Raw genomic sequence first — 26,885 nt, 5'->3', positions numbered from 1 at the left:
GGCGCCGAGTTTAAATTCGAGAGACGCGTATCCTCGGATTCCAAAAAATTCTCCGAATCCATCGATACTATTCTCATGTTCGCACGACTCGACCGAGATATTAATTAAAAACTGCGGAAACGTTAATTTCCGCGCTTATTCTTCCGAGTGGCAACAATAAACTATCGGCGACACACACTTTAGCCGCTTATATATATAAAGATATATACAGAGAGAGATATTAATAAATTAATTAATTGTATAAATGTCTTTAAATATGCACGTGCAAATAATATTTACTCGCTCATCGCTCGTATTTAACAACGTTACCAAATTACGATTTTTTGATTCTGTCTGACAAACCAGACTTTGTATACTATAATAATTAATTAATTTCGTATTTATGTTTTACATATAAGTATTGGTCTGAAATATTTAAGGTGCCACAAAAATGACATATATGCCGGATATATGTGTTGAACTGACAGAATATTTACGTAATCATATTTTTGAAATAATAGTAAAAACTTAAAAATAATTTTAAAAAATTGTAAGTTAGAAATAGTTAATTTTTTAAAATTGTACTAGAATTTATTCATATGAAGCTTTCAATATACAAACGTAATTTGTAAAATTCTGTATTGTGAATAATAAGGAATAAATCTCTAACCAGGCTCTGTTAAATGAAATAGGAATCTTTCATATTTTCAAAATGTCCTCAAACGATGAAACTCGATACATCCTTAGTGATATTTCCTTAGTAGGATCAGAAATTTAACGTCCAAATGTTTCACAACTCATGTTAGTATTGAATATATTTATGCATCTGCAGGAAATTAAGGTGTAAAAAAATATATATGGGTCGGCTCATTACAAAATTTTCGAATGGAAATGCGAACATTTAATGCAACCTAACTTGTAAAGTTACGCATTAACTTCTTATTCTCTCTAAGCTTTTTAAATTTAAAAGAGAAAAAAAAAAAAAAAAAAAAAAAATACGATCCCCATCGATCTTTCCTCAATCGTGCAAATGCGTAGTATTAGCGAAGAAAGTCACTGCTTTTCCTCGTATCTGCGCATGTTCCGTACGCCTGGAGTTATCATTATGTATCCCATCTACGAAATGACTAACTTATCAGGCTATTTGGGTGAAGGAGATAATGAAGATTTCGCCCACGTGGAAGAGATTCCGATTTCGTGTTTCACGCGTGAATAACACATTCATTTCCTCAGGTCCCAAAATAACCACCTATAACGTCTTCGAAGCGACTATCTTTAGACCCCTATGTGGGCGCTGATGATAAGTGCACTAATATACCGCGATGTTTGATAAACATACTTAGTTCTGCACTAAAAGTAAAATGATATAAAATTTTCAGTAGCTTTTATGTACAAGTTTTCTTCTTTTAAGATATGTACTGGAAAATGTCTTAAATATGAAATATATGATGCTAATAAATAAATATGAACTAAAGTCAGGTTTCGAAGTTTATATTATAGAGAAAAACATTTAAAAATGTGATTTGATCACTGTCTTTCTGAAAGAAATGTGTAAAGTAAAATTTTTGTGATAAGCTTCCGTCAGCTTAAAACATGTTTGGTTTGGTTACAGCAAAGTACTCGAGGGCTATCTGCCAGAAGAGAAGGTTACCTTCATGGAGGACTTTCTAAGGGAAGTTGATTCGTACGCACGGTTCACACGGGGAAAATCTCGAAAACACCCATGCAGACAATGCGAGATTCAAATTTCAGACCTAAATATTATTAGTGTTAATCAACTTTTATCGCACGGTCGCCCGTGTGCCTCTCAGTTTTAAACATCTGTTTAAAATATGACACAAGAATATTACAATTTCTTGATAGCAGAAAAATAACAATATTTACTCAAGTTGTATGTATCTTTGACTCGATATGCTGCAGTTTTTAGTTTTTTGTAATTAGGATAAAATTTTTAATTCATACATAAATTTGAACGCTTAAAACGTTTAAAAATATAACACCATGACTGGCTCATGAGTATCTGCATTTGATTGTTTCGCAGAAGTAGAAACCAAGACCATTATTAACATATACAATTCACCGTTAAATTTGTGTAATATATTTATGACCAGCGAAGAGTATCTGCATTTGATTGTTTCGCAGAAGTAGAAACCAAGACCATTATTAACATATACAATTCACCGTTAAATTTGTGTAATATATTTATGACCAGCGAATGTGGGGAATTTAAATTAGCTTCTGAATTATGAGATAACATTAGAACTACAAAACATTGAACTACGCATTGATTTTCCCTATGAATGCCGTGATTTCATTCATGTTACAAGATTTCAGCATAAATGAATCAAGTTCATAAAGACGTGCATAGCATAATAGCAAATAAGCAAATAAGTTATATTGTCAGATTTTTCTGCATCAGAAATTAAATATTCACAGCTTAGCTTTAAAAACAGCATAATTCAAGTTCCACGAATGTGGTTTGAAGTATTTTGTCGTCCATATTGTTTTTACATAAATATAGTTAATATTTTGAAATACTTTTGGTTGTTAAAAGCTTCGCTGCGCTGATTTAAGGTAACATCCAAAGGGGTAGATAGGGAAATTGAGATTTCTGCAATAACCAATACTACGACGTGTGTTCTAGAAAATGATTGATAAAAATTACGAGACATTGTGGCCTTCACTTATAAAATATAGTGGCTATTTTAGTTCATTGTAATGCTCATTAAAATACTTAACTAGACGTCCATTTCACACACTTCTAGTGCAGATTAGGCTATTGTGAATATAAAATTGTTCAGGACTTTAAAAAATGCTCGAAGTTCACTGTTACATTCTCCAAGTTACTCTTTCGCCATTTTTGGTGTTAAGTAGTATATCGCCATCCTGAAACATGAGGGTTACCACCTTCTGGACCCAATGTTTGCACATTTGGGTTCACATTGTCTTCTATGTATATAAATGATCTTTGACAGTAAGTAATGTGACAACAAAATCGTTTTCAGGGAATTTGGTCACAAACTCTAAAAAAATTATCTATCTTGGTATAGGTGTGAGCGCAGATCATGTACCTCTGAAGGAGTTCTTCATACATAAACTCTTCATCAGAATGGGAAAAAAGTTGTCTTAGCTTTGAATAATACGCATTTTGCAGATTATACTGTATTGTAAATCTCCCTTAGACAATGATGCTTAACAACAGCATTCCACTTAACAACATTCTATTGTAAGTATTAACTCAGTGAGGCCCACTAGCTGTTCAATGGTAAAGTCCTTTGAACACGGGTAGTTCGGTCCGAGATTCACATCACTACGAATGGATTAGTTGCATGGACGTTTTCGTGTTTTTCTCAATGTATATACGAGTTTCCCATAGAAAGTCTTCCACGCAGCCATTGCTTCCCTTGCATATAGCCCTCCAGTGCTTTGCCGTAATTCAACAAGCCCTTATCTCAGTGATGTTCTTGACAGGTAGGCATTTTAGGAAAGATTGAGTTCAAAAGTATATAATCAGTTCTGCCTTCTTTGCATTGCTAAGATTTTGCATTTTTGGGGAGAGTTTTTAAGAGTCAACCATCCTTTTCAGAACGACTTCTTCATTCCTCAACAATTGTTTCGATTGGACAAAGTTCATTTTCTAAATACCTAGATATATCATCCTCAATGCGTTAAAATGTTCGGCTGTTGGGAACATATACGCCAGGTAAGATGGCGTATTCCTTTTTGATTTCTGATATATTCCCATAATTTTAAATAGTTGAAGCAGCACCATCTAATACTGCTAAAAATTTAAACACCTTAGGCTACAATTTTAAATGAAAATTCGAAATTACTGAGGGGTTCTAATCGGAAGTGAAAAGGCTGATTTCAAATTTAGTGTACTAGTTAATCCAACAATTTCAATTCTTATAAATCTCAGTGTTATTAAATTTTAGTTGATGATCTGCGTAATATTTAAAGTGCAATTTCTTAAGATTAAGTGCAATATCTTATCGTGTCATTTTATGTTTAAATTAATTTTCGCAAAATCAATAATTTTTTTTTCCTGATCTGAAGATTAACTGAGAAGCGATATTTCAAAATATGCTCCTTATAATGTTTTCTATTTCTTATGAAAGGAACAAGAGCAGGAGAAAAGTCGAGAATTATTTTTTTAAATAACACTGATCCTGGGAAGCATCCTGAAAGTCACTAGTGGAGAAACACTTATTAAAAAAATATTAGATGTAATAACAAATTAAGAAAATGAATTGTTTAATTTTTTTAAGATAAAATTGCAGCAAGATTTTATTCATGTAGTTGATGACTTTTGGTAGTACCCTTAACTTTCATAAAATGATTTAATTTATTCATTGTGAGTTCATTTGCATAATCCTTTTCTTAACGTATAGAGATATTGCTATTCAATTCTTAAAGTATCTACTTATATAAGTGCATATATTTATGTAAATGCATCACAAATCTTCTCATCCTTTCTAGGAAGCTCTTATATTGATAAGAAAGAAACCCCCATGATGGACTTAAGCCTCTTCTCCACATTTGTCTTTCATCCCGGAACTAGAGCTGGTGTCACTGGTTATCGGAGATGTACTCATCAAATTGTGAGCTAAGTCCTACAGTCAAAACCACGCAGAAGGAAATTGATTTACGCGTGGGGAAAAGGAAATGAATAACATCACCCCATGCTGCTGTGTCGCAATAGGAGAAAAAAAAATTTTTCTTTCTCTTTCGGGTCAATTCTATTTTCCCCTTCCGTTTCGCTCTGTTAATACTTAGCACCTCAGTGTTCCAGATGAGGTAATCTCAGATGAGTGCCTAAGGATAAGTGGATCCTTCCAGATGCATTCTTTGAACGTTGTTTTCTATTGCGCACAGGATATTAACTGGAAGCTAAGCAAAATCTTGATGACACATATTTTGTCAAATACGGAGTGGTGTAAACAACGGAGTTGTCCGATATCTTCTATATCTATTTGTGAAGATATCTTTATGTAGAAATTCAGGATTATCCTTAATCTTTGTAGTTCGATTTAGCTAAAATGTTTCAAATGCTGTTGTGTGCAATTTCAGAATGTACATCTACTGATATAAAGGAAGCATTATTGCGAAAAGTATGATATCATAAAAATTAACTATTTTTATTTTAATTCATTAAGAAAACATATTTTTTTAGATAGCTGATGATTCATTTTAGTGAACGTTATCTGAGTCCATAAAATGCAGTTCTTTTGAAACTAATAGCCTAAGTGACTTTCTAAAAAAAGGTCCCTATACCCACCCATAATGTGCTTGTGTTTTGTAATCACATTAGAAATAGGTTAGTAGATTTGATAAGTATTAAGTAATTCGAATTTATTATGCTTTCTGTTAAAATAATAAATAACATTTTTATTTCAGTGATGTTTGGAGTTGTATTAACTGAAAGTATATTATTGCGTGCGTAGTAGCTCGTAATAGATTGAATGCATATATAACTGATGATAGCTAAAATTTATTTTGCCAAAAGAATCATTTCGCCAGATTTGGCAACAGAAAGTAATGGCAAAACAGTTGCCAGTTTGGAGCTGACTCGCCAAATTAGTGAGACACCCATTTACTCAATGTTAAATAGATCTTGCAATTATATTCTTATTTTTCCGGCATTGTTTCTCTCAAGCCATACGCGTTACATTATATAGAAGAATACAATTTCATATATAATTTCACTAAAATTATCTATCTGTGTCCGTCCGCAGTTCGTAACAGTATGTTTAATTATACAAGTGTAATATACACTATAATTGCATTATTAAATTTTCATATACTTTTAGAGCTCTCCAGAAACTTTCTCTTAAAATGTATTTTTAATATTAGAAAGATGGCTACCGGTATTTTCACGGTGTTATGTAATTTTAGTGTATATTAATTATACGCGTAATTTAAAATTTCAACTGAAGACACAAAACCAATAAAACAACTCACATTGGGAACTAAAAAGGTGGCCAATTTGGTAGCTTGCTGCTGTTGAGGATGACATTAATATCATACATAGGGGAGACTAGAGAAGTATTCATATGATTAGGTCCAGATGGCGTAGATTGATTGAGAAGGCGTAGGCCAGCAGTAGGCTGTAGTGCCTCAGAAGAAGAAGAATTTATGATTTTTTACTGATTTAAAGTTTTAATTGGAAGAACAGGTTTCTAACTGTTTACATAAAATTGCAATAATAATATTACTCGCAAGAAGATAAGCAAAGAACATGAGAGTAAATTCCAGAAAGAAAGGGAATTTCAAAAAATGATTTAAAATTTTTTCGTTTTCTTAGTTGTAGAAGCTGTGGTTTCGATGGAGTGAATGTAGAAACCTCGAGAAACGTGGACAATTTGCCTTTAAAGATAACGAAACACTTTCCCTGCCGTTACACAGTGGTCGTGGATTAAGGCCATTGCATTATTTTGGGCATGGCGATGGATCCAGTGATGAATATGTACTTCCGTTTTGATGAAGGGAAGGAGACAGAGACGGACAGCAATGGTCATGTAGTAGCAGACAGAAAAAGCAAAACGTATGGGGGGTGAAATCCCCAAATACTAAGTTTCGACAAAGAGGGTGGAGAGAGTGAATAGAGAAAGCCAAGATGGATGAGTGAACTCCTTTCTAAAACCCCTGTTTAGCTAAGCGGAAAGTACAATACGGAAGGACTAACCACGGCAGCGTAGAGGATTGGGGACGCAAGTGGTCCAGTTTCGATAAGCGTCGTTCATGCATGATTGCGTTGTAGAAACAGAGTCTGGGGTGGAATTTCCGGCTAGCAGTACTGTTGGATTCAACTCACTCCTCCCTTAGCGAAAAACAGAAAATTCCTAACCGAACGGGAACCCTTGAGAAATCTTCTTGGACATTCTCAACACGAAAACAGGATCAATGTTTCTTGTGTTCTGTTCCGTGACCTGTGTTCTATTCTGTCTCAATAAGGACTGTCAGTGCTCATGAACTTTCTTGTATGAGAACCCATCATCGTTACATTCATTACCTTTACTATTTTGTACGCAGAAATTTAGGCTTATGCATTTCTTAAAAGGATTTTGATTTATCTGATCATTAACACTAGCAGTCTTGTTTATAAGTAACCTGTTTCATTAAAATTTAGCATTTACTAATATTTAAGAGACAAAAATGAAATATTTAAACTTTTAAGATCTAGAGATTGGTTATTCGGATATACCTTAGATTGAGCTCACTTATATTTGTAAATTTGTTCTAACCACTATACGATCCGAAAAGTCCATGATTGTAATTTTTGATTTATGAAATTTAATAAAAAATAATTAATTTTAATTTAAAAACGACACAAGTTGGCAATGGATTTTCTTCATAACAACGGTTTAATTTTTGTTCGCTTAGTCTTTATTTGTGACTTCCGACTTCTGGTGCTGTATGACTTCTACTAACTTTATATATTCCGCATATTCCAGCGTATAACGCGCACTTGTAATAAGATTGAAATTCGTTATACTCTAAGATTGAAATTTACGGGTGCGCATTATACGCCAATTATGAAAATGAGATGTTAAAAATAAGGAAATAATCAATATACAAAAATTAGATTTTTACATATACCTAGATGCTGTTTTATTTAAAAGATATGACATATCTTATGAATTAAAATTTTTTCTCATATTATCCGAGAAGGATAACATGAAAATTTCGTCATGTTCGTCTTCCGTTATATCTTCAGGCACATTTTTTTTTTTTTTTTTTTTTTTTTTTTGTGATTTCTGGAGTGATTTTACCCCATTCTTCTTGAAGCATCGATTTTAAATGTTGTTTTGAAGAAATGGTGTGTTTGCGAATTCTTGATTCCAATTTTTGCCAAATATTCTCTATGGGATTTAAGTCTGGAGATTGTGGTGGTGTTTTTATTATTTCAGGACAGTTATACAGCAGCCAGAGTCTAACGTTCAAAGCAGTGTGCTTGGGCTCATTGTCTTGGTAGAATTTAAAATCGTTATGAAGATTCAAATTTCGTGCTGAAGATTTCAAATTTTGATTTAAAATGTCAATATACTTGTACTGATCCATTATACTGTCAATAAAAACAAGATTACCAACTCCAGCGGACGACATACACCCCCATACTATAACTCCTCCTCCACCATGTTGTACTGTTGGCACCAAGTTCTGTTTGCAAGATTCTTTCCTGGGTTTTCTCCACATCAAGATTCTCCCGTCAGAACCAAATATATTAAATTTACTCTCATCAGCAAATATAATTTCATTCCAGTAATCAGAATTCTTATTTATGTTGGATTTTGCGACCAGTCTGAGTTTTCTATTCTTTTCACTTACGAAGAATGTTTTCCTGGATGCTCTACCGTGATATCCAGCAGATCGAATTACTCTTCTAATAGTCTCAGGATTAATAATTACTCCATATAATGCTTGTAAATCAGCAGCAACTTTAGGAACACTCATTTTTGGATTTTGTTTTAATATTTCGAACGATAATTCGCTTTATTCTATTGGATAGCTTTGATGGTCGGCCAGGTCTTCTTTTATCTTGAATCATATGATTCTTTTTATATCGTTTAATGATGTTGAAAACTTTTGAATGACTCAAGTTAACTGTTTCAGCGGTTTCTCTAATAGATTTTCCACGTTCAATATGCAAATTAAAATCTAATTTTCGAATTTCAGGCAAAGTTTCTTTTCGTTTAGCATTCATGGCTGCACAGAGCTAAAAAACACAAAAATTCCAAAACAAACTGGAGAAAAATACTGAAGGCGATTTTATAAATTATTGCCAATTGCTAAGTAAAACTAAAACCCCCAAAAATATTTTTATTGTAGTACGTAGTAGTATCTAATGGTGTCCCATCACTTATGTGAGCCATTTTTTGCTCCGTTCTAAACAATTGTATTTTTATTAAATTAATATTTTAATATTTTGAGAAAATGTATGTTATGTAATAATTGTTACTAAATTTAAGTATGAAACACACCTACAAAAAATTTTTACATGTTTTTTTATTTTATTTTATTACAGTTTCCTATTGGAAAGCACAAGTGTCCCATCACTTTTGTGAGACACTGTATGCAAGGCAGCTGGAATGCTGTCTATTTTTCATTATTCATTATTCTTGTTCTGTTCTCGCATCTACAAGTTTTATATATCATTTTTTCGTGTTTATACTTATATATTGTGCAACTACTTAATATAAGTTCTGTGTTTTAAAAAAGAGGTTGGGTATCCGATTCATTCACATTACATCGCAACAACTCTAATCAAATGGTAAAATTCTACTACATTAATCAATCAATTATCAGAATAAGTGGCACACAACTATTTGTCACTAAAAAAAAATTCCAACAAGGAATTATTAGAACTGTATTACATTTATACATGAAAATAAATCACGGTTTTCTGAAAATAAATCACCGTTTTCTACGTTTTGACTGTTTAACATGGCATTATAAAGTAGCATGTCATAAAGAATAGAACAAAATTGATAAAAATATTTCCACTTTTTTTTCAATGCTGAATTCTACTTTATTTCACCCAAAATATTTATAATATTTGACTATATAAAGTCATATGTAAAATGGAATATTCGTTTATACAATAATTCTCTGCCTGAACGCTAATACATTAAACACAATCCATAATTCTTAGCAGATTTCATTAAATGAAAGCATAAAACATACATTTAAATAAAACACATTTATTTAAAGTTATAAAACAAGCGTGTAGGTTTTACTTAAGAAATAAATGCAATCAAATCAACTGCTTTTCAGAATAACTGAATATTTCCGCTATAAATAAAAAGCATTCAGAATAAAAATAACATTTTATACGTTCCGAAAATGTTAACATATACTAGAGGAGAACAAACCATCAAAATGATGGATTAAAACAAAATGTATAGTTAATGCTGATTGTTCTAATGCAAAAATTTGATTTTGTTGTATTTAATTGTATACTGTATTGTTTTACGTTAGAAATATGAGAAATTGAAGAAATAAATGAGCCTAAATGGATTGTAATATCAATGAACATTTTTAATGACAGAGATTAACTTAAACATAGTTGCTTACAGCAGAGAAAAAAGGCGAAGAAGTAAGAATGGTATACATATACATAGATACGTAATAAACAGTTACGTCATCATCATCACCGCGCGGATAAACGCGAACGGCGCATGCGTCAGGAGAAGCTCTCTTAAGCTAAACGTCGTATTATAATTTATGATACAACAATCCCCCTTTCGACGTTTGGCGGCTTTAAAAAAAAAAAAAAAAAAAAAAAAAAATTAAATAAAAAAATAAACATTAATCATTTACAGTTATTCCAATTAATTTACAGCACCTTGAATGTTTTGAAGCAGTCAATGTTTTTGTCAGTACATCAGGATGCATTTTCTCTGTTGGCACATATTTAACGTCTATTTCAATTCTTTGATAAATTTCACGAATGAAATGATGTCTAATATCTATATGTTTAGTGCGTGAGTGATAAACAGCATTTTTCATAAGCTTCTGTGCCCCTTGATTATCACAATATATAATGGTTGGATAATCAGCAGTAAAATTTAATTCTTTAAGGAAACGGCGTAAATAAACTGCTTCTTTGGCACTTTCTGAAAGGGAAGCACTTCCGCAGAGAACCCGGTAAATGTAAACATCGCCAACTTTGGCGATAATAGTTTAAACCTGGTAACCCAGCGGATTTATCCTATTCGCTTGTTCGAAGTTTACAACCATTCCTCTTGCGTTCACTTTGTTGAATTATCACTGTCGTTGTTCGCATTTGCAGATTTATATTATTACTCTTTAATTTATTATTATTTTTTCTGAATTTTTTAACAACGAATAAATAGAAATATTTTCGTTGATAGATGCCGGTTCTCGGTTGGGGATGAATGGAAGAAAATACGGCGGGAAGGGTGAATGCAAATTTGTAACAAGTTGTGTTCTTAATTATTAACAACTCTTAAGAACCATGAGATTTCCAACCTCTAAAATAATTTGTTTCCGTAGGCCGCAAAAATGTGCATGTGCATTTTAAATAATTAAGTAATGCTTTTATTTTTATTATTAGTTATTGCCATTTAAAATTATGAGAATAAATCAATTTTTATGGCGTAAAATTTTAACAAGATAATATATTGTTAATGCTTTTCTAACAATAACCTTTCAGAGGAAGGCGGGTGTGAAATAAATAGATGATTAAATTGAAATAAAAAATATTATTGATTATCTAAGATGACAGAATAGTTTGATGCATCACCATGGTCATCAAAATTAGCAAACCACTGCTGGTGTAAGGAATATATTGTTTTCTGTGTTAACCGGAATTTAAGACAATTTTTTTTCTTTTATCACGTTTAACCGGGTAATTTCAGTACACTAATACTAATTTATATTTTTTATTTCCGTTACAAATGCTTATGTATTGTCTTATGCTTAATACATTCTTTTCTGTGCTAACTTGAATTTAATACAAATTTATTTTCGTATATCATGTTAAACCGGTTAGTTTTACATCTACATGCTTATTATCTGTGAATTTTTACTACCATATGCTTAATACATTGTTTTATCTGCTAACTTGAATTTACATGCACTAAAAATCACGTTTACAAAATATCACGTTTACGGCTCGGCTCATCGTCGATAACCGCGAACTTGGCGAGTTAAAATGCAACGGCGCCAACGGGTTCTTTCCCGAAGCGCCAACGGGTTCTCTGCGGATGAAAACCCTGATGTACTCTGCTTCAGTACTTGATAATGCAACAGTTTGTTGTTTTCGTGATTCCCATGTTATCGGATTTCCAGCTAGCTTGAATAGGTATGTATTCGATTGTATACGATTTTCTAGTATTAACATCAAATGCCCAGTCGGCATCGGTATATCCAATAAGTGCTTTTCCAGTCTTTCGAAATTTTAAACAATAATTTTTAGTTCCTTTTAAGTATCGAAAAACGCGCTTTGCAGCCAACCAGTGTAATTTTCCAGGATTGTTATTAAATTGGCTCAGGTAACTGATGGCATATGTAATATCTGGCCTAGTAAACACTGAAAGATATATAAGCGAACCAATTAGACGGCGATAAGGTGCATTGTTCATTTCTTCCTTTTCAGTTTCAGAAGGACACATTTCTTTACTTAATTTTACACTAGGATCTAAAGGAGTTGCTACTGGTTTTGCATCTTGCATATTAAACCCTCGTAGAATATTATCAACATATTTCTTCTGAGATAAACTAATAGAATTATTATTTACATCTTGATTAAATTCTATTCCAAGACAATAATGAAGTTTGCCTAAATCTTTAACACGAAATTCTTTAGAAAGATAACCTTTAAGTTCAGCATATAAATCACAGCTATTTGTTGCTATTATTAAGTCATCCACATATAAAATTAGAATTAACTCACCTTGAGATTTTTTCATCCTGTATACACACTTATCTGATTGTAATGGTTGTAATCCAAAGTTTTTGAGTTTTTTGTCTAATTTTTCATACCACTGTCGTCCACTTTGTTTCAAACCATAAAGAGACTTTTGCAAAGCATAAACATAATCAGGATTATTTGGGTCTTCAAAACCTTTAGCTTGTTCCATGAAAATTTCTTCTTTTAAATCTCCGTTAACATAAGCCATAACAAAATCTAGTTGATATAACATAAGGTCTTGTTCAGCACTGTATGCAATCACAGTTCTTATATAACTTGCTCTGGCTACTGGAGCAAAGGTTTCATTAAAATCAATTCCAGGTTCCTGTGCAAATCCTCTAGCAACCAATCGAGCTTTTCTCTTTTGAACTGTTCCATCTGCATTATATTTCGTTCTAAGAACCCAGCGACATCCTATTACCTTTTTGTTCTGTGGTTGCTTTACTAATTTCCATGCACCATTTTTAACAAGTGCTTCATACTCACTTTGCATAGCCTTATGCCATTCTTCAGCATAACTTCCATTTAATGCTTCTTCTAATGTCGGATTTGTATCTTCTTCAGCAATTTGTGCTTCTTCATTTTCTATGTTTATACTGTGGCACTCCTTTTTTGGTCTTCCTGGCTTCCCAGTCTTGACTTTATTTGGACGACCTGGCCCCCTTTTAATCTGCATTTCAGGTATTGCTTCGGAATCAGAATCTTCATTATCAGATGATTCAGCAGATGCTTCTGCCATATTTGAGGGGTCTTCTGTTATTTCATCAGCCGATATTTGCTTTACATTCAGAGGTTCTTCCTTCTTTTTATCAGGAATATTTTCGAGAAATAAAACTTCTCGGCTTATAACGATTTTTCTGGAATTTTTATTCCACAGCCTGTATGCTTTCAATTCATTTGAGTATCCTACAAATATATGTTCTTCTGATATAGGATCTAATTTCCCTTTAGACCTTTGGGCCCACCAGCGGCCGAGCGGTAAAGTCGCTGAACACTGGTAGTTCGGTCCGAGGTTCGAATCCCGCGAACGGGCTGGCTGCATGGGCGTTTTCGTGGTTTTCCCCATGTGTAACGTGTATACGAGTCAGTTTCCCTTAGAAAGTCCTCCCCTTAGGCAGATAGCCCTCGAGGTTTTGCCATAATCACACACACACACACCCTTTATTCCTTTTATTAAGTACAAAACATTTCTGTCCGAATACTTTGAAGTGAGATACAGTTGGCTTGATGCCAAAAAATAACTCATAAGTTGTTTTGTTCACTCCCAGGCTTCGATTTATGCAACGATTACGAATATAAACAGCACAGTTCAAGGCTTCAGCACAAAAGAATTGGGGAAGATTACTTTGTAGTAACAAACATCTGGCCATTTCAGTTAAAGTGCGGTTCATGCGTTCAGCTCTTGAATTCTGTTGAGGAGTCATTGGTGCAGAGAATTCTCGTTTAATCCCGCATTCTTGAATATATTTATTAAATTCTTCTCCGCGATATTCGAGACCAATATCAGTACGAAGGATTTTTATTTTCTTTCCTAGACGATTTTCGACCGCAGCTGTGTATTTAATGAATGCATTTTTCACTTCATCTTTAGTTTTAAGAAAACTGGCATAACGCGATTTGTCGTCTATGAAAGTAACAAAATAACGCGAACCAGCATGGGATGGGACTCTCATAGGTCCACACAAATCTGAGTGAATCATGTTCAGTAATTCATCACTTTGAAATTTTGATTCTTTTTGAAAAGGTTGCACAGTTTGTTTACTTCTGATACAGACTTTGCAGTCTTTTAGAGATTCAGTGTTATTAAAATTTAAATTTCTAACCATGTTATCAGAGTCTTTCAAATCAGACTCATTTAAATGACCTAATTTAAGATGACACTTTACAAAATCACTTACCTGTGCTATTGCAGCTGTTTCAGTGCTTGGATGTATATAATAAAGATCACCATGACGAATAGCCTGCACTAGTATAGATCCATTTGGTTCTATTATTCTAGCATGTCGTTCTGTAAAAATCACTGAACGATTATTTGCAGTAGCTTTAGATGTTGACAGCAAATTACATTTTAATTCCGGAACACATAACGCATTTTTGAGCGTAAGTTTAATTGTCTTATTTTTCGTTAGGTACTGTTATAAGGACAGTTCCAATTCCTGTAATTTTTGCTGTTTTGTCAACTGCTAACTTTATGGTTGAATTCGTTCGAAGGTGAAATTCTGAAAATAACCTTCTGTCATTGCACATGTGAGATGTACAGCCACTATCTAAGCACCATGAGGAGGTCTTCTGATAAGCAGTGTTTACTGCTAAACTAATCTGCTCTTCATAATTAGAAGCCATCATAGAACCTTGATTTCCCTTATTTGATTGCGCATATTTTCTATCAGCTATTTTCTTTCTGCATTCAGATGCCTTGTGCCCATTTTTCGAACAGTAATTACACTTCAAGTTTCGAAAATTTCTTTCAGCTGGAAAATTTTTGTTTGAATTTACCTTCCATTTTTCATTTTTCTTCTGTTCTTGATTTCTTCTTTTATCATCAGTATAGTATGCATTCTGTGAATCTTGAGACGTTTTCCCTTTTCTTGCTTCCCATTCTTCTAACATTTTGATTTTCAAAGATTCGGGACTAGGTAACTGATCTCTTGATTCGATGGCGCATCTAAAATTTTCAAAATTTTCTGGAATACTATAGAGCAGAAGATTCGATAATAAATCATCAGCTATGTCAATTTCCATTTGTTTAAGCTTATCAACTATTTCGAAGAAATTATTCAAATGTTCAGACATCGTTTCGCTTTCCGCCATTTTTCTAAATAAAAGCTGTTTTAATAATGTAGCCTTCTTCGCAGGTCCTTTCGATTCATATACGGCTTTGAGTTTATTCCACACAGCATTTGATGTCACACAATGCTTTATATGACACAGTTCACTAGGATTAATAGCAAGAATTATATCTGCGCGAGCTTTTTGCTCAGCTTGGAGCCATTTCTTTTCGTCCTCGGTTCCTTCAGCAGGTTTTAGCGCTTTACCGGTTACATAATCCCAATGGTCGTTTTTAATGAATACTGCTTCTATTTGTAATTTCCAACTGTCAAAATTATCTTTTCCGAGCTTTTCTATACTAGTCAAATGCGACATAATGTAATACAGTCTCTCATAGCCAAAAACCAAGATTGAACAATATAAAAATAGGCTTAACTGAACGCTGATCAGTTCTTACCGTTGCTTAGACGTAACAGTTCTTGCACTGAATTAGGCTTAAGTGTTCAATGCTCGAAAACTTCAAAATGTTCATTTTAAAATAAGTATTTTGCTAATTAGGCACAGTTGAAACGTTCCTGGGCCGATAACCATTGAAGAAATAAATGAACCTAAATAGATTGTAATATCAATGAACATTTTTAATGACAGAGATTAACTTAAACATAGTTGCTTACAGCAGAGAAAAAGAGCGAAGAAGTAAGAATGGTATACATATACATAGATACGTAATAAACAGTTACGTCATCATCATCACCGCGCGGATAAACGCGAACGGCGCATGCGTCAGGAGAAGCTCTCTTAAGCTAAACGTCGTATTATAATTTATGATACAACAGAAATGGATGCATGCTACATTTTGCTGCATCTAAAAATAAGTCGTTAGTTATAATGATTCTACTGCTGAAGAATTTCGAAACTACAGGTTTCTATTCTTTTAAAGTATTCTGAGATAAAACGTAGAAAATACTAGTGATTGATTTGTATCACGTATATTATTTCTTTAGAGTTTAAATATAATAAAAGATCGAAGAAAATTTCACGAAACATAGATTCTTATAAAGGTTTCATAAATTTGCACACTGAAATAAAAAGTTGCAAATGACCTTTAATTCTGAGTTTTTACCATTACATACACTGCTTAAGTATTAAAAAATCATTTTACATTTTCCTGAACCAATCACTTGTAAGTATTAGATAATCATTTTTATACTTTTAATTAAAATACTCAGTCATGCTTATTTTAAAGGCGGATAAGTTTCTAAAGTTTTATAAAAAAAATTTTGATATTTTTCCAAGGGCAAATTCATCAGTGCGCATATTAAAAATTTCACGGATGACAGGCATTTTAGAAAGGATCTTTCAAGTCATAATTTTTTTTTTATAGTATTTCAATATTTTTAGTGTTAGAGAATAGAATAAAATGTTGTTACAAGCAGGAAAAAAATAATTGACTTTATTGTTCATGAAAGAGGCTTCTTTAAATTATCTGATGTTAAAAATAGACTATCTTCCTCCTTTTTTACGTGATATATTTTTGGAAAATGCTTTGCAAATAATACAATAACACACTTTTTATATGTAATAAATTAAATTTATTTTACATAAGAAAATGTGTTTCATAAATAATAAATTAAGCAAATATTTCTCGAAAATTCATTTTACAGAAGTATTTAAGTTTCGTTATTTATGACTAATTTCCTTTAGACAGTAATAAAAGTGAATGCCCTCATACTAGCTTTCTGAAATGGCGTAATCTGGGTAATTTAATATTAACTGTCTGAAATAATTGCATACTCGGTACTCAGTGTAGTACTGCTAACTGATACCGCTTCTCTTTAGGATCGAATTAATTTTTGCAAAGCCCTTCTTTTTCAGAAATAAAAATATTTTTTACCCTTACAAAAGGGATCTATATCAGTTTATACTTAAAACATATAGCGTTTTACATAAAACTGATGGCAAACTCATTTTTACTTCCTTGTAGGAGGTTAAAGAAGTACTGTATTTGCGAAAAATGTTGGGTATCATATTTCAACAAAAATATCCATTTTGAACTCTCTCGAAACCATCCGAACCATGTTTCTGCGTGACACGAACAGAATAAAGATTTTCTTTTCCCCAAAACGGATTAAAAATTTATTTTAAAAAGGGATTCAGATGAGATTTCTTTCGTGAGGTTTGTACGTAGGTATGGATATCGCAGAACTTAAAAATGCCTCAGAACGCTGAAATTTTATATATGGACTGTTGCAACATGTAGTTGTGCACCTCCCTTTTTGGTTGCAATCGGCAGCACCAAAAGGCATATGAATATATATACATATATACCCACTCTGTTATTCAGCTTGGTAAGCTCAGTTTTGTTATTCTTATATGCTTTTAAATTGTGCATTTCTTGCGTTAAAAGTGATTGAATTATGTCGTTCTTATGTTCGGGGTAAGGGTTTTATGCCTTTAGTTAGTCTGTATGTATTTACTTATAGAATTATCAACAATTTAAAAATTATTTAGGTGCGATTATCTCTAAAGGAGCAGCCATTTGTTTACATTTCAAATTTAGCAGAATATTGAATTAAGTTTATGCGTCTTTAAAGTCTTTTTGCCGAGTGGGACCGAAAGAAAACTTTCAATTTTATGCACCGAAAAATCTGCCTTCTGATCCGTTGTCCGAACTGCTTGATTTTGCATAGAAACTCTAATTTTAATTGCAAAAATTGTTTTTTAAACTGTTTTAATTGCATTTTTTATTTTATTTTTGTTCTGTATTTTTCAATTTTTAATTAAGATGTTATGAGTTTTTATGTATGTTTTTTGCCTTGTCCTGAAGTGAGAACTGAATTAATTGAATGAAAAATATATCTCTAATGAAGTTTGAGGAAATATGTTTAAATGAAATACAGCAAAACGTGTGTATAATTTAACAGTCCATATATGGAAGTCACGACGTGTCCACATCAGATGTTTTTAAACTTAATTTTATGTACAATACGTATCTTGAACCTTGAGTTGAATTCAATATTGTATCATGCGAAGTCAGGCTTTCTAATACAAGCTACCACATTCAGTTTTTTTTTTTTTTTTTTTCTTTAAAACAATTCCAGTAATATACAGGGTGGTTGTAATTAAAGTTGTAGCTGATATCGAAGCTCAGATATCTGAAGGTCATTTTTATTCCTCCTTTCTACCCTTCCCCACATCATGGAATGTGCCAACAGGAAGTCATTTGACCCTTTTTAGTCCAAAGGGATTTGAATCCCGAAGGATTATTAGTTTCGTTTTGGCATTTTGCGTCGGACTCATAAATGTCGGTTCACTTTTCAAACTTTTCAAACAAAATGTTAGAGTCCTGCATTATATTTGAAGAAATTAAATAATGAAAAATCTGCATAAATGTATGTATATTTCTCGTATTGTGATAAAACAACGGTACATAGAGTCATCGAATTTTGAATAACGTAATCCTCCAACGAATATGAGCATGTGGAAGACCCAATTTGAAATTTGAAATTTGTTTTATGATCGATTTCCTATTTTTTAAAACTTTGACGAATTTTTGATTAACAAACTCAAGGATTTCAAAGCGAGCAATGGCAACGTTGTGCAGAAAAAACATTTTTATCTCCAGCGCGTGAGTCTCTGTATCGGAAATTCTAAAGATATGCTCGTTTTAAAACTATTTTGCGATATTGCTGTTGCACTGGATCTTATGGTTTAAGTGCGAGGAACATGATATTTAATAAAGAAATGTAACACACAAAATGTTAAAAAACGCCCCTTTGGACGTAATTTAAAATCTGAAACATTTCATATTTTTTTTTTTTTTTTTTTTTTTTTTTTTTTTAGTCCAAAGGGGCTTTGTCCCTGAAGGACTATTGTTTTCGTTGTGCGATTTTGCGTTGGACTCAAACGTCGGTTCACTTTTCAAACTGTTGCCACAAAATGTTAGAGTCCTGCATTATATTTGAAGAAATTTAATAATAAAAAATCTGCAGAAATGATTGTCTATTTCTCTCATTGTGATAAAACAATGGTACATAGAGCCATCAAATTTTGAATGACGAAATCCTACTGCGAATATGGGCATCTGAAATCCCAAATTTGGAATTTGTTTTATTATAGATTTTATATTTTGTAAAACTTTAACGAATTTTTGATTTACAAACTCAATGCTTTAAAAGCGAGAAATGGCAACGTTATATAGAAAAAAAAAACTTTTATCTCAAGGTCGCGAGACTGTGTATATCGGAAATTCTAAAGATATGCTTAATTTAACATTATTTTGCGATATTGCTCTTGAACTGAATTTTATGGTTTAAGTGCAAAGAACATGATATTTAATAAATAAAGGTAACACTCAAAACGTTAAAAAAACTCCCCTTTGGACGTAATTTAAAATCTGAAACATTTCAAATTTTTTTTTTTTTTTTTTTTTAAACATGGCTACGTGGCAGCATTATTATAAAAGTTACGACACGCGCGTGATCGTGTTTTAAAATTAGGAAAATATTTTCTTTTCAAATATTTTGTAATTTTGTGTTATTAATTGCCGTGTATTATTTTAATTTGAATACATTTGGCTCTGTAAATTTTATATCGGTTTTCATGGCCAAAAAAATATATGCAACCAGCTGATTTTGCTCGGATTCTTTAAGAATTATCTTATGAAGAAAAGGAAAACAAGGAAACCTATATGATAATCTAAAACTCAAAAGGCAGTTTTAATAGGGGTTACAAAGGGTTTACATCCCGAAAAGGCGCTTCTGGGTGTTTGATGGAGTATTCGCGGAAATTTTCATTTTGAATTGCTGAAACCTGGACAAACTGTTAATGCAGACCTTTATTGTGAACAATTGGATGGAGTGAACCAATTTTTAATCGAAAAATATCAATTGTCAACAGAAAAGGCGTCATTCTGCAACACGACAATGCAAGACCGCACTGCGCAAGACGAACACTGGAAAAAAATAATGAATTGGGATGGGTGGTACTGCCATAATCACCCACCATACTCGGCCGATATCGCAGCATTGGATTTCCCTTTATTCGGATCCCTACAACATCTTCTTAGTGGCAAAAAATTTGAAAATTTGGATGATGTCCAAAATGTCCTCTCGAGATATTTTACTCAAAAACTAATTGATTTTTATCGATCTGGGATTGAAAATCTGAACATTAGATGGCAAAAGGTTGTTGATAACGAGGGTGATTATATTATTGATTAAAAATAAAAACTTGCTAAAAATGTATTCATTTGAATTTAATATAAGAATGCGACATTACGTTTCGGTCCCCCTATTAAAAATAAGTGTTAGAAAAATAAAACAAGAAGCTACAACTTCTTTCCAGTGCGCATTTAATTAAAAGGAAAAAGAGAAAGAGAGAGAGGAAAGAATTACTTTTAGTAAATGTTTAATTACAAGTAAATCAAAGGAAAGAAAAACGCCAAAATGTATTTTATACGAGGAATTATCAAGCTTGTTAACTTTTTATCACATTTTCAAGGTTTTATAAAGAAATTTTTATTCACGTAGTCGCTTCGTAGAATGATCGATGACTTGAACGAAATTCTAGCACTTCCAGAGGAAACGCTAAATTCAACATAATGTAAGGAGTAGAATATAAAAATTCAGTTCACATATCACCTACTAAAAGAGCGATATTTTACGCTGCTGCGGTTTTTTGAAGATACCTGAAAGCAAGTCGAATGGAATAAATAAGACATCCGTATATTTTTAAAGGTAAATCTGAAAGCAAAATTTGACTAACGCTGCTGGAATTGAGGTTTTTCTGTTTTTTCTACGATTTTATAAATTCTTCAGGGAGTTGAAAGACATTCGAAGCAGCTGTTGTTTACAAATTGCCCTAAAATATTTTCATCAGTTTTATGTTCACGTAAATATATTTAAAACCTTATAAAGACCGTCGCATACTATGAAAACAGGATACTCACTCTTATCATGAAGTGATGTGCAAGACATAGGGGATATGGATATTTTATAAAATGCTCTCATTTTTTTCCGTTATCACATCGTTGTATCGCAAAGGCAGGAAACGAATTCTGTTTTACAAAATAAGTGAGGTCTTTTTCCCCGAGAAAATTTGGAATTTCTATTTCTTTCTCATTTACAAAGAGTTTTTTTCGTGCCTAAGATTGACAGTTATAGAATTTTTCTAACGGGAAATTTTTATTTGTAATAAAACAAAAATTTAAGCAATTAACAAGAAAGATTTCACTGGTTGAAGATGATGCACACGTCTTGTTATACACTGCGATCTTTCTTATAATTTCCGTCTTCCGAACACTGTGATAAACAAATAATTATAATATCCTCTTGAAAGAAAATTTTTAGCAGGGAAACCGTTGAAGCGTCTTTATCAACATACGCATGCATGTTTAACACCTATTTTTTAGATTAGATCCATTGATGAATTTTATAAACGTAGTTTGTAAACAGAATTTTTAAAAAAGCGTTTAAAAGTCAATATTTGTATACTTAATTTTAATAACAGCAAACGCTCCTGTGCTAGTTATAGAATAAGAGATTCCAGCAGAACTCATCACCATATCGAGGGATAGTGCTATGAGTCACTAGTAAGACAGATATTTCAGACAGCAATGAGATCCAGGAGCTTAAAGTGGTTAAAGCAGTGTTGTAAATTTGTGGATGCTCCTTTAACATATTGTACATGAAAGTAAATACATAAGAGGTACTCGGATTCCAACAATATGCTATCAGTTTAAATATTTCTACGTATGCTCTTTAGCTTTCAAGAAAGATCTAGTTCTTAACAGCAGTTGGCGGCGTCACCATGGCTGCGTGCTTAAGCTGCGTTACATTTTCTAATTAATGATAAAGTTGTTTCTAGATTAAGTTAATTAACATTTCTGAAAACATTCGCAGGTTTTCTCCATCAGTCTATTTAGATTTACTTGCTACGTTGAATATAATACATATTTAGTCAAACCCTTATCAGCTACTTTACCAAATTAAAATGCCTTATATAATCCCAACAGCTAAATTTCTGTATTATTTAGACGTCTGCTGTCCTTAACAAATGACATCAAAAAGGTATACTATTTAATATGACTACTGGCAATAAAATCATTTATCCAATTATTATAGTCTTGAAATAAAAAGGAGTGTGTAAAAATGAATATAAAAATAACTTCATCTCTAACATCTCCTTCTCTCGATACTGAAATTGAATTAGAATGACTCAAAGAACCCATAAGTATTTACGTAAATTTAATAATTCAAAATGAAACAGCAAGATTAAAAAAAATAAAAAAAATATTTCGCTGTAAAAAATTAATACTATTCCAATTAATACTAGTTCAATATCTCCAAAATTTTACTATTAAAATTTCAAAATTTACAAAATACTTATGAACATTTTAAAATGCAGAAATGATAATATTAAATGTAATTATAGCCTTTTTTTGGTATACAAATACAAATTTTATTTGGTATAATATGTATTTGGCTTAAATACAAATATACTGGCATTTCGATACAAATATACTGGCATTAAATACAAATATACTGGCACATATGATGATCACAAACAGTTCAATATTCGCTAAATACTGGCATTTCGACCTGGTTTTGGTTCGATCCCAAGCGAACTGGCTGGCTGCATGGTCGGTTTTCGTCGTTTTTCCCAGGTGTAATGAGCCCACCAGCGGCCGAGCGGTAAAGTCGCTGAACACTGGTAGTTCGGTCCGAGGTTCGAATCCCGCGAACGGGCTGGCTGCATGGGTGTTTTCGTGGTTTTCCCCATGTGTAACGTGTATACGAGCCAGTTTCCCTTAGAAAGTCCTCCACGAATTCATCCCTCCCCCTTAGGCAGATAGCCCTAGTGTGCTTTTCCATAAATAAATACACCACCACACGCAGGTGTAATGAAAATACGAGCCAGTTTCCTTTAGATAGTCCTTCACGAAGGCATTCCCCTCTTACGCAGATAGCTCTCGTGGTTTTCTGATACTCAATTAAACTAACCTAGCCTTAACTCTAGGTGGCATTGTTAAGTAAAGAATCCAATCTTATTGAAATTTTTCTGTGCTAAAATTTCGTGTTACAAGGATAATTTTTTATTTCATCTAAACCATGTGACGCAGACTTCTGTTATTTAAATATAAGGGCTAAATAGAAACTTTTTACAGCATCAGCTATGCTTGATGCTCCTATTTCTAAACCTCTACCTACATATTCCATAAATATTCATAATTTACCCTTCTAAAAGGAAATGCATAAATAACTTAATTTTCGCTTGATGAAATTCTAGCTTTTCAGACACAATGCTAAAAAAACAGAATATCCAATATCGAATCGGTCAGGTACAGATTTTTTTTTTAATTTTCTAGTTTTAGAATATAAATTTATTTATAGCATCTCATTTACATTTTCTAATTAATGATAAAGTTGTTTCTAGATTAAGTTAATTAACATTTCTGAAAACATTCGCAGGTTTTCTCCATCAGTCTATTTAGATTTACTTGCTACGTTGAATATAATACATATTTAGTCAAACCCTTATCAGCTACTTTACCAAATTAAAATGCCTTATATAATCCCAACAGCTAAATTTCTGTATTATTTAGACGTCTGCTGTCCTTAACAAATGACATCAAAAAAGTATACTATTTAATATGACTACTGGCAATAAAATCATTTATCCAATTATTATAGTCTTGAAATAAAAAGGAGTGTGTAAAAATGAATATAAAAATAACTTCATCTCTAACATCTCCTTCTCTCGATACTGAAATTGAATTAGAATGACTCAAAGAACCCATAAGTATTTACGTAAATTTAATAATTCAAAATGAAACAGCAAGATTAAAAAAATAAAAAAAAATATTTCGCTGTAAAAAATTAATACTATTCCAATTAATACTAGTTCAATATCTCCAAAATTTTATTATTAAAATTTCAAAATTTACAAAATACTTATGAACATTTTAAAATGCAGAAATGATAATATTAAATGTAATTATAGCCTTATTTTGGTATACAAATACAAATTTTATTTGGTATAATATGTATTTGGCTTAAATACAAATATACTGGCATTTCGATACAAATATACTGGCATTAAATACAAATATACTGGCACATATGATGATCACAAACAGTTCAATATTCGCTAAATACTGGCATTTCGACCTGGTTTTGGTTCGATCCCAAGCGAACTGGCTGGCTGCATGGTCGGTTTTCGTCGTTTTTCCCAGGTGTAATGAGCCCACCAGCGGCCGAGCGGTAAAGTCGCTGAACACTGGTAGTTCGGTCCGAGGTTCGAATCCCGCGAACGGGCTGGCTGCATGGGTGTTTTCGTGGTTTTCCCCATGTGTAACGTGTATACGAGCCAGTTTCCCTTAGAAAGTCCTCCACGAATTCATCCCTCCCCCTTAGGCAGATAGCCCTAGTGTGCTTTTCCATAAATAAATACACCACCACACGCAGGTGTAATGAAAATACGAGCCAGTTTCCTTTAGATAGTCCTTCACGAAGGCATTCCCCTCTTACGCAGATAGCTCTCGTGGTTTTCTGATACTCAATTAAACTAACCTAGCCTTAACTCTAGGTGGCATTGTTAAGTAAAGAATCCAATCTTATTGAAATTTTTCTGTGCTAAAATTTCGTGTTACAAGGATAATTTTTTATTTCATCTAAACCATGTGACGCAGACTTCTGTTATTTAAATATAAGGGCTAAATAGAAACTTTTTACAGCATCAGCTATGCTTGATGCTCCTATTTCTAAACCTCTACCTACATATTCCATAAATATTCATAATTTACCCTTCTAAAAGGAAATGCATAAATAACTTAATTTTCGCTTGATGAAATTCTAGCTTTTCAGACACAATGCTAAAAAAACAGAATATCCAATATCGAATCGGTCAGGTACAGATTTTTTTTTTAAATTTTCTAGTTTTAGAATATAAATTTATTTATAGCATCTCATTTACATTTTCTAATTAATGATAAAGTTGTTTCTAGATTAAGTTAATTAACATTTCTGAAAACATTCGCAGGTTTTCTCCATCAGTCTATTTAGATTTACTTGCTACGTTGAATATAATACATATTTAGTCAAACCCTTATCAGCTACTTTACCAAATTAAAATGCCTTATATAATCCCAACAGCTAAATTTCTGTATTATTTAGACGTCTGCTGTCCTTAACAAATGACATCAAAAAAGTATACTATTTAATATGACTACTGGCAATAAAATCATTTATCCAATTATTATAGTCTTGAAATAAAAAGGAGTGTGTAAAAATGAATATAAAAATAACTTCATCTCTAACATCTCCTTCTCTCGATACTGAAATTGAATTAGAATGACTCAAAGAACCCATAAGTATTTACGTAAATTTAATAATTCAAAATGAAACAGCAAGATTAAAAAATTAAAAAAAATATTTCGCTGTAAAAAATTAATACTATTCCAATTAATACTAGTTCAATATCTCCAAAATTTTACTATTAAAATTTCAAAATTTACAAAATACTTATGAACATTTTAAAATGCAGAAATGATAATATTAAATGTAATTATAGCCTTATTTTGGTATACAAATACAAATTGTATTTGGTATAATATGTATTTGATTTAAATACAAATATTTAATTAAAATAGTATACTATTTAGTTTTAATCTATGGTTTAATATCTCTGTCAATGAAATCGATGGTTCTTAGATTTAAGATTGGTTTGTGATATTATATTTGAGTCCTACTAATAAAGTTAAATATAATTTTCATATTTCCTATCCACCTCATTTTGCCATAGTATCTCGGATTCCAAAAGAATTACGCATATTTGAGTGGCAAGAAATTTAGTATAAACATAGGAAGAAAGCTCGTAACCATATGAGTGCTTCAATCAACGTCTGGCTGATGGCCAATCAACATCTGGCTGAATCAACGTTTGCTAAGTTACCCTTTAGCAGAAGCCACTGCTCGACGAGATATTAGAATCTCAAGCCAATTAACGTGTTTGGTATGTTACTACTATGAGCTACTTTCTGTCATCAATATGCTGAACGACTCTTAAAAAACATTTTGTTTCACTATAAAATCAAGACAACTGGTGATTTTGTTTCGTAATGGTTACTTTATCTGCCACAAGTGGTTAGGTAGAATAAATTGAAGCTAGATATTTGTGTAAGTTCACTGACTAGAAGGCTGAGATTGACCTAGAAGGTCCTTCGAAGCAATAAAAATGTGAACGATATCTCAAGAGTGAGTATATGGATGGTAATTTAATGAACCTGTAAGTCGTAGTGATGCCATTAAATCAATATAAGTATTAGAAATAATGTAAACTTGCATTTAAAAGCCTAGGAAAATTGTCTCAGATATATACTTGAGAAAAATACATTGACAGAGTTTAAAGCGATAAAAATAAATGCACAATTTTTCAAATTCTGTGATTTCTTCCCTTCTAAATAACAGCAGATTTAATTAAATTTTAGAGCTCTTTATAAAATACCCCTTATTTTAAAGTGAAATAATACACTTTTACAAACAAAATGGCAAGTAAAGAAAACATTGCTGTACTTAAATATTTTCAGAAATAGTTAGGTATCAGACGTAACGATTTACCGAGTTTTAAAACATATGATGATCACAAACAGTTCAATATCAACGAAAAGTTCGCGTAAGTGATCCTGAGAAGTAAACCAGTC

Source organism: Stegodyphus dumicola, chromosome 10 (genome assembly GCF_044657685.1).
Source record: "Stegodyphus dumicola isolate Sdum_Otavi_A_Nest chromosome 10, ASM4465768v1".
NCBI classification, from domain to species: Eukaryota; Metazoa; Arthropoda; class Arachnida; order Araneae; family Eresidae; genus Stegodyphus; species Stegodyphus dumicola.
The sequence above is the reverse complement of the archived record's forward strand: the minus strand, read 5'-3'. Positions refer to the sequence as shown.